Source organism: Orycteropus afer, unplaced genomic scaffold (assembly GCF_000298275.1).
Source record: "Orycteropus afer afer isolate SDZICR_OR568_19922 unplaced genomic scaffold, OryAfe1.0 scaffold01101, whole genome shotgun sequence".
Classification (NCBI taxonomy): domain Eukaryota; kingdom Metazoa; phylum Chordata; class Mammalia; order Tubulidentata; family Orycteropodidae; genus Orycteropus; species Orycteropus afer.
In genome coordinates, this window is record NW_006922688.1 from 60,695 (window position 1) to 71,061 (window position 10,367).

The window sequence follows — 10,367 nt, forward strand, 5'->3', positions numbered from 1 at the left end:
CATTCTTCTGGCAGTCCATGGTATTTTCAGTATCCTTTGCCAACTCCACAATTCAAAAGCATCAACTCTTCTTTGGTCTTCCTTATACATTATCCAGCTTTCACATGCATACGAGGTGACTGGAAATAGCATGGTTTGGGTTAGGCACATCTTAGTCTTCAAATAGTTATCTTTGATCTTCAACATTTTAAAGAGATCTTATGCAGCCAATTTGCCCAGTGCAATACAACATCTGATTTCTTGACTGCTTCTTCTTCTTCTATTTTTAAATTGTGATAGGTGAAAATTCACAGAGCAAATTCACTTTCCATACAACTTGATTGCTCATTCTATGGGTGTTGACTGTGGATTCAAATAAAATGAAATCTTTGACAATTTCAGTCTTTTCTCTATTTATCATGATGTTGCTTATTTGTCCAGTTGTGAGGATTTTCTTTTTCTTTATATTGAGTTGTAATCCATACCACTTATTGTAGTCTTTAAACTTCAGTAAGTGCTTTAAGTTGTCTTCAGTTTCAGCAAGCAAGGTCGTATTGTCTGCATATCACAGGTTGTTAATGAGTCTTCCTCCAATCCTGTGTTCTTCTTCATATGCTCTGGCTTCTCAGATTATTTGTTCAGCATGCAGATTGAATAAGTACAGTGAAAAGATACAACCTTCACGCACATCCTTCTAGATTTTAAACCATGCAGTATCCCCTTATTCTGTTTGAACGACAGCTTCCTGATCTATGTACAGGTTCCTCATGAGCACAATTAAGTGCACTGGAATTCCTATTCTTCACAATGTTATCCATAATTTGTTATGATTCACACAGTTGAATGATTTACATAGTCAATAAAACATAAGTAAACATCTTTATGCCATTCTTTGCTTTCAGCCAAGATCCATCTGACAACAGCAATGATATCCCTCATTCCACATCCTCTCTTGAATCCAGCTTGCATTTCTGGAAGTTTCCTGTCAATATACTGCTGCAACCATTTTTGAATTATCTTCAGCAAGATTTTACTTGTGTGTGATATTAATGATATTGTTTGATAATTTCCACATTCTGTTGGATCACTTTTCTTTGGAATGAGTACAAGTATGGATCTCTTCCAGTCAGTTGGCCAGGTAGCTGTCTTACAAATTGCTTGGCATAGACAAGTAAGTACCTCCAGCGTGGCATCCATTTGTTGAAACATCTCAATTGGTATCATATCAATTCCTGGAGCCTTGTTTTTTGCCAATTTATTCAGTGCAGGTTTGATTTCCTTCAGTACCATTGGTCCTTGATCATGTGCCAACTCCTGAAGTAGTTGAATATCAACCAATTCTTTTTGGTCCAGTGACTCTGTGTATTCTTTTCATCTACTTTTGATGTTTTCTGCATCACTCAATATTTTGCCCATGTTGCTGTTGCTGTTATGTGCTGTCAAGTTGGACCCAACTCATAGCGACCCCTCCTTGGGTTTCCGAGGCAGTATCACTACGGAAGTAGATGGCCCAACCTTCCTTCCAAGGAGTGGCTGGTGGGTTTGAACTGCCAGCCTTCTGGTTAGTAGTCAAGTGCCTTAGGCACTACACTACCAGAGAAACAGGTAATAAACAAGAAGACAACAGAGCAAACCAAGTATGTGCATATTAAGCAGACAAAAAGTATGCTTTAAAGGACCAGGTTTCCTGGTCTTATAGAGCCTGGTGGAACCACTGAGACTATGGCCCTTAGCTGCCCTACAGGTCTGGAATTGAACCCACTTCTATGGCCTACAGCCAAACAAAGACAGGCATATGAGCTAGACATTTACTTTACCAGGTAGATACAGTCCTTGGAGAGATCAATCATGGGAGAACAGAAGGGCTATGTATATGCACAAGGAGACAGCTTGGGGGCAGGAGTGCATGGGAGGGAAGGACACAAGGAAGAGGTGGCTATGGGGAGGATGTGGGAGGAGAGCAATTGACTATGGGGCACCAGAGGGTCAACACTGGCACAGAGGAAAGGCAGGACCCACAGGAGTGCATAAGTATGCAGGGCACAGGGGGCAGGGGTGGATAACTGGGAAGGGAGGGGAGCAGACTGGGTTAGGGGCTTGGGGCTGGTAATTGGGGAGTGAAACCAAATGTAAAGGAAATGTTGAATGTAAAACAAACTCTGCTCTGTAAACTTGCACCTAAAGTACAATGGGGAAAAAAAAGGTTCAATTTCTGAATAGAACAATAAAACGACTCTAAATTGGTGTGTACGTGTTAACATAGAAGCAAAGATATACTTTGGAAAAACTGACAGAAGTAAATGGAGAAATGGCCATGTCTGCAGTTACAGTATAACAAAAACAAACTCACTGCCATCTAGTCAATCTGACTCATAGTGACCCCTCCTTGGGTTTCCGATGCGGTATCTTTAGTCAAGTCCAAATAAAAAAACCAAACGCACTGACATCGAGTCAAATCTGACTCATAGCGACCCCTTCTTGGGTTTCCTAAGTGGTACCACTATGGAAGTAGATTGCCCAACCTTTCTTCCGAGGAGTCACTGGTGGGTTTGAACCACCAGCCTTCTGGTTAGCAGTCAAATGCCTTAGGCACTATGCCACCAAAACTCCTATTAGCCATTAGAAAAATTTTCTTAAGTGTTATAAGTTTACATAATTAGTCTTTCATCCAAAGTGTTAAATATTGGTTATGAGGCACAGCTTTTTAAATACCGTAAAAAAAAAAAAAAGTATGCTGTTTGTTTAACACAAAGAACAAAAACAGAAAACTATTCAAAAGGACTAGTGGGGGGAAAAAAAATCCCTCACTCTTGCTTCTCGTTTTCTTTCCAGGTCTTCCCACCGCTCACTTATTTAAATGCTGGTTGGAGCTCCAGGGGAAACGGTGAAAGTAGAGTCTTGGGAGAGGAGAGGTATTTAGTGCAAGAGAAAGGAATGATTCCCCAAAGAAGAGGGAGAAATGGTAGTTTAACTCCCAAGAAAATGTTCCTCCCTGGTAATCTGAGCAAGGTGAATCGAAATTCCAGGGAGAAGATAACAGTTTTATTGTCTCTGAATGGCAAATGCGAAAAAGATTGACAGTATCAAGTGGAGGGAATGAGAGGGCGGGCTGCAGTGCTAATAGGAGGGGTAGCCGAAGACTCGAGCTCACTGATGACGCAAAGCTCACGTGACCAGGAGTCGACGTGTGCAGAAGTCCTTATAATCTAGGGCCTGTTTCCCCGTAGCAGCTTCATATTGCTGGAGGAGAAAAGTGTCCCGGATCCCTTCAGGTTCTTTGAAGGTAGGCGCTGCCTGGGGGACCCTGGAGTCATAGGCAAAGAACTGAAACCGATCGGGGCCAGCTTTGCTTTCCCTGCACTGCTGTTCCGCCAAACTCCCGTTTTGTGCAGGAAATTTTGGGCTCTTTTGGTGGGGGAAGTGTCGGAAAGGGGGGCAAGGGGAATCAATTGAGGGTTCTGCAAGAAACATAGAAGCAATCTCGAAAGAACTCTCCCACTCGCTGTGCGTTGGGAAACGGTGGACTCGGGGATGGGGGAAGGGGGGTGGCCTTAAGAGAAGGGAGTGAGGGGACGAGGACGTGGGAAACTTTAGATGAACAGGGCCTAGCTAGAATCACGAAAAGGGGCCCATGAGCCAGGTACTAGCCTGTTCACCAAGAACTCCTGTCCGTCTGCAGGAATCTTGGTCTTTTGGGTGCGGCACAAATCGAGGTGAGGGAAGAGGGAGGAAAATCCCCTGGATCCCTGCAGGTCAGTGTAAGAATGCAATTGCCCCACGTCCCCTGGGGGTGGGGATGGAAGTGTGGATGACACCAAAACATATCCTGGGGTCGCCACAGTTTTTCCTCATCTGGATTATGCGCCGTAGGCCTGTGCAGAGCCTGCAGCGGAAATGGGGAGTGAAGGGGTAGGGGGGAGACGGAAGAGACGTGGAAGGGGGAGGAGAGGCCTGAGACTGGACCAGCCGTCATAGGTAAGAGGCTGGAGGTTGGGATGGCCTGGGAAAGCCTGAAAAGGCGGGAGTGGTAGAGACCAGAGGCGAGGGAGGGGTTAATTGCTTCTGCGCTGCTCCCATTTCAGTGCTAGGAGAGGTCTGTAGCAGGGCCTGCTGGGAAAATGGTGGGCTGGTGCAGGAGGAGAGAAGATGGAGCTGGAAGCAAGAGGGGGAGGGAAGGGAGGTGGAGGAAGGGGTGGAGTTAGGGGAGTTCCAAGCCTGAGTATCTAGCCTTGTCTAGTTGGAAAACTTTGACAATTAGGGACCTGAATCAAAAATGGCCAGTCACTCTGGGAACCCATATTCTGGCTGATGGTCAGTTTGGCAGTTCTTTTGTTTCTTTGTTTTCTAGGATTAATTTATTCAAAAGGGAAATAATAGGAAAATACCCAACATGCAAAAATCTTGTGAAGAAAATGAAGGAAAGCCACAGAACATGCCAACGGCGGAGGAAGACCACCCTTCAGAAGATGTACCACAAGATGCAGAAGGAAATCCTCAACCCTCCGGAGAAGGTGTACGCCAGGAAGTGCAAGGAAACCTTAGAGGAGGGCTAGCTCCATCTAGCCAGAGATTTAAAGAGGACACTCCCGTTAGGCATTTGGACCCTGAAGAAATGATAAGAGGAGTAGATGAGTTGGAAAGGCTTAGGGAAGAGATAAGAAGAGTAAGAAATAAGTTTGTGATGATGCATTGGAAGCAAAGACATTCACGCAGCCGTCCTTATCCGGTGTGCTTTAGGCCTTGAATTCTTTGTCTGATGTTAAGATCTGGCCCCTGCTTTCTTTTTGTTAGCATTTTCTGATGTATCTTTGACCTTCATCATTTTACTTTTAATAATCTGATGGTTTTTTTTTTTTTTTAGGTAGTTTCCTTGTTACCAGCATCTCATTGGATTTTGTATTTTAACACATTTTCCATATCTATTTTTCAATTGGGAAGTTTCACACATGCATGGAAAGATGTTCATTCCATATTGTAAAGTAAAACATGAGGTTACGAAACAGCATATTTCGTATCAGCTCACATATGTAGGATGAATTCCCAAATTGTGTGTGTGTATGTGTGTGTGTGTGTGTATGTACATACATATATCAAAAATTTAACTGTGCTTATTTCTGTGTTGTGTGACTTTTTGTTTTTCTGCTTTTTGCTTATATGTATTTTTTAATGAACACATTACTTGTGTCATACAAAAAATTAAAAGATTTTTTTATAAGTAAGATTCAATCAAATAATTTGCAACCAGTTTATAAGGGCAATGGGGGCACTTAATCTCTTAATGATCAAACTATTAAAAAATAAATGTAAATGTCAAATTACCTCTGGATCTCTTAGCTAGAGGAATAAAACTGGCAATTATTACAGATACTCTCATTTAAGACTCAGTCTTTTCATAGGGAAAATAATTGCCTCACAGGGCTGCTGTGGGGAAGAAAAGAGTAACTCTAAGCTGTGCTTAGTGGGCTCTTGTTCCCACCTGTGCCAACAGGACCCCAACCCATTATAGAACCATCAGTGATTTGAGGGAAGGCCCTGGCATGACTCAAGCTGTGCTCAGGTACAAACAAACAAATGCAGTAAGTAGGCCGGAGGTGTGGCCTTCCATGCCATTCCTCTTCCACTGAGCTCTACCCTAGTCTCCTCCTCTGGGTCCTGCCATGCCTGTTGGCACAGCTGCCTCTTCTGCTGGGTCATTTGCTCTCTATTGGCTTCCACCACCATTGCTGCTTCCACCACCACACTGAGTTCTCTGGAGTCCCCAGTGGGTCGAACCCCCACTGTGTCTTCTAAAGCCTCTGCTTTATAGTCACTGCACAAAGATGGGTACTACTCCAGCTCATGGGCCGTGGCAAAATAGCCCTCTCCATTTTCAATCAGGATCTCCCCTCTATAGGACACAGAAGTGATAAGTCCATTTGGGAGCTGGACAGGGGTTCAAATTTGAGTGACAGCATACTGTAGCCAGAATTGCTGCCATAGGTGTGAGTTCTGACTGCCTTCTCTTTGAGATGGTGTCTCACAAGGTGATCTCTCCTTGAAGTCTGTCAGAAGACTTGTGTAAATTGTAGAGGGTGATGCAGGGAACAGATCTAAGAGCAGCCCTTTCATCCCATCTCATCCCCACCTGAAATGTGGAATAAAACAAAAATTGCCAAAGCATGAAGTACATTATAAAATTACTTGAGGTAGAATGGCTATTATGTAAATATTCTACAAATGGGATTACGTTTCCCCAGTAGAATGGGTAAAAACTTACCTGTTTCCTCCTGCTATCTTCACATACTTGTAAGTGTTTGACAGACACATAGTGTTTTAATATTTAATTGATTTTTAATTGGTTATTACTAAGGAGCCACTGATTGTGTTCAAATTATTTTACTGACTGAATAATCACTTGCAAGTCGTTTCATTTCTCCAGTTATGACAGGCAGTTGAGTGAATTGTGCCATAAATGTTTTATCAAAGTTTACATGCTCACTTGCATCAGAATCACCTGGAGAAACATCTTTAAAATGCTGATATCTAAGCCATATCTAAGACCCACTGACTCATGTTCTAGAAGTGGCCTAGATAAACAGCATAGTTAACAGATTCCCACAGGTAATTATGATACACACTGAAGTATGAAGACCACTGGTATATTTTCTGGTGGTACTGTATACTTTCCATCATTACAAGTATGAACTATAATTATATTGGTGAATGTCTTGAAATTCAGGAAGTGGAAGGCCTATACAAGCATTTGTTTGTTTAAGTATGAACTTTCAAAGGAAAAGATTGACAGATTCATACATAAAATTTAAAAGGTTCATTTTAACAGAGAAACAAGTTAAATAGCTAGGGGAATGTAATATAAAATGCATTTTTCTTGATCAAACACCATGTAGAGCCATACAATCCTTCCTTCCAATATGAGTAAAACATATCAGAGAGAAATTGAAAGTTCTCTTTCTGCGATCAGGTGACAAAAAGTGTTGAGTCAGTCTTGTTACCTTCACTTTGTTTTCTGTTTTTGTTGTTTTCACTCTGTGGTGTGGTTCTTCATGTCTCCAGACTATTATGGCAGCTTGATGGATGCTCTTGGGGCTGGAATTCCAGGGGCTCACTGTACCCTTTCACAAAACAGGATGAATCCATCCCCCTGGTGCTCAGAAGAGTGGGGCTCAAGCAGGATGTGGACAAGCTCCCCTAAGCCACATGCCTCTGCGAGGTGGGTCTGACCTTGGTGGCTCTGCTCTAGCCTGCAGCAGGCACCAGGCCCACCTAGGCCGATGGCCAGGCTGTCCTGGACAGACATTCCTGGAGGAAGAGGATTGTCCCTACTGCAAGTAGGAGCACTTTGCCTTTCCCTCCTTTTCCCTTTCTCTTTTGTGGCACTTTTCATAGGGGAGGAGATGATGCTCCAAAGCTTCATAACTGAACACATTGGTTGTGATAGTTTTTACCAAGCAGTTGTCTGATTTGCATCTGACTAGCTAACAAGGTTGAAGCAGGAGGGGGGAACCTTCTCTCAGAGTCTAGTGAAGCAGCCCCCAGAACAATTGTCATTGAGTTGCGGTTGTGACGACAACCCCACCCCCCTTCATCCACCTTTCTCAGACTCCCTGAAGAGACTTGGTTGTGACCAGGCCTCTGGTGGTTTTGGTGGTTCTGTAGTGACTTCAGTTCTGTGCCTGACTGGTTCAGTGCTTCTGATATTCGAGTCAGCCCAGGTCCACAAGTACAGGAGAGCTCAGACACATAGATGTGCACAAGCACAGGCATTGTGGCCCTACAACTCAGGAGAAAAGGTGTGTCACCTCCTGTCTGCACTGCACACCAAGCCCATGACTTGGGGCCGGGGCAGTCAAGCTGTGAATTGGCATGAAGGTACCTTTTTGAGGCATTATTGGTGGAGGAAACAGTGTCATTGTGAGCTTTGCCCTTTGGTCTATCTTCTGAGAAGCAATCATCGCTTTTCTGACATACCAAAGGGTTGGTTGGGCAATAAGGTAAAGAGAAAATCCAAACAGTTGGGTTCAGCAATGTGTTTGAGGATTATGGCCTTTAGAGCCAGATAAATCTGAGCTCCAAACTGGGCTCTTCCCCTTATCAGTATGTGACCTTGCATAAACCACTTATTCTTTTTGAGCCTCAGTTCACTCACTTGTATTGGGGGGAGAAAAACACATATCTCAGAATTGCTTGTCAGAATTAAAGGAGTTAGAAATGTGAAGCAATGGGTTATAAACAGCAGTGACTTATGTCACTTTTAGGTCAAAGTATAGAAAAATGGGCACAAGGTCTCCGTGTACCCTCTTTCTCTGTTGCAGTGCCTAGCAGTGTTCCAGATTGTGGCATCATGGTTAATTTGGGTCTCTGAGAGGCTATGGAGAACAGAGCCTCTCCATTAGGGATCCTAATCAAGTTTGAGTAATCGATTTTTGTTGTATTAAGTCACAGAGATTTTGTGGTTGCTACCTATCCTAGCATAAGCTTAGGCTAACTTGAAAAATAGACCTCAGAGTTAAACAACAGAATAACTGGAGATGCTTGTGAAAACACACATTGTATGTGCTGAAGCTATACTGGAGAAACAGGCAAGATGGGGATTATTGGTGAGAGAGAACTAACTATTCAATTATCATATCAGGATAATCACTAAAATTAACAAAGCAAGAAATAACAGTTGCAAATCATATATCTGATAAGGGACCTGTGTCTAGAATATATAAAGAGCTCTTTTTTTGGAAAAAAAAAATTATTATTATTATTACTATATTATCTTTTCTCCATTTATGGGGATGTTGCTTATTGGTCCAGTTTGTTAAGTTTAAGAATATATAAAGAACTCTTTACTGGCATAGTGGATAAGGCACTTGACTGCTACCTGGAAGGTCAGCAGTTCAAGCTCACCAGCTGCTCTGTGGAAGGAAGATGGGGTGATCTACTTCTGTAAAGACTTACAGCTTCAGAAACCCAACGGGGGTTGCTGTTAGTTGGAATCAACTAGATGGCAGTGAGTTTATGATGGTATAATAAAAAAAAAATCAGACAATAGCTATATTGGCAAGTAGGCGGTGAAATCAGAACTCTCATACTGATGGTGGGAAAACAGTTTGGAAGCACCTCAAAAAGTTAAACATAGAGTTACCATATGACTCAGGCATTCCACTTCTAGGCATATACCCAAGATAACTGAAAGCAGAGGTACACACAAATACTTGTACACAAATGTTCAGTACTGATACAGGCTACAATATGGATGAGCCTTGAAATCATTATGCTAAATAAAAGGAGCCAGACACAAGAGGCCATACGTTGTATAATCCCATTTATATAGGCAGGAGCTCTGGTGGCTTACTACCTAAGGCATTTGACTGCTAACCAGAAGGTTGTCAGTTCAAACCCATCAACCACTCCTCAGAAGGACAACCGGGCAATCTACTTCTGTAGAGATACCGCCTCAGAAACCCAAGGAGGGATTACTATGAATCAGAGCTGACTGGGTGGCAGTGAGTTTGGCAGTGATGAGCAGATGGGGAGTAACTGCTAATGGGTATGAAGCTTCTTTTTGTAGGATGATGAAACGTTTTGGAACCAGGTAGTGGCGATGGTTTCCTAACTCTACAACTCTGTTAGTATACTCAAAACCACGGAAGTGCACACTTCAAAAGGGTGAATTTTATGGTATGTTAATTATATCTCAATAAAGCTGTTTTTGAAAAAAGGAATAACAGTATTTGCAGATTATTCAGAAGTGTGGAGATAAATACCAGAAGAAACAACTAAAATGTTTACAATGGTTGTCTCTGGAAAGTGGAAATGTGACATGGAGAGGAAAATTGCAGCTTTTAATAAGAAACTTTTTTGCATGTGTCCAAGCTGATAAAATAAAAATAAATTAAGAGCAACACACACACACACATTGAGGGGACAAATCAGAAGAGATTCTGATGCACTGGGTCTTAAGTGGGAGCCAGGATTCTGATGCAAGTGGTCTGTTAGTGGCTAGCAAACTTTGAGAAACACTATTATATGCAATGTTAAAATCATTTAGCAATGAATTATGGTAAAATCCCTCTCCTGCTCTCCGGGGAGGGATGAAGTAGGACTCACCTGTATCCGGGAGCAAGTCCAGGCAGCTGTGTTCCTTTTGGAGTGTTAGTTTTCAGTTTCTAAGAACTGAAATTACGTTCTCCAGACTATATATTCAATCACGGGCAGAACTCAGCCAAGAATGGAAGTCTTTTGACTCCATCATAATTACTGTATTGAGTTTTTCAGCTTCTACTATGTGCTGTAGGTACTAACATCAATAAAATATGTTGTTGTTGTTGTTGTTGTTATGTGCCATCGAGTCAGACCTGACTCAGCGACCCCTCCTTGGGTTTCTGAGGCAGTATCAC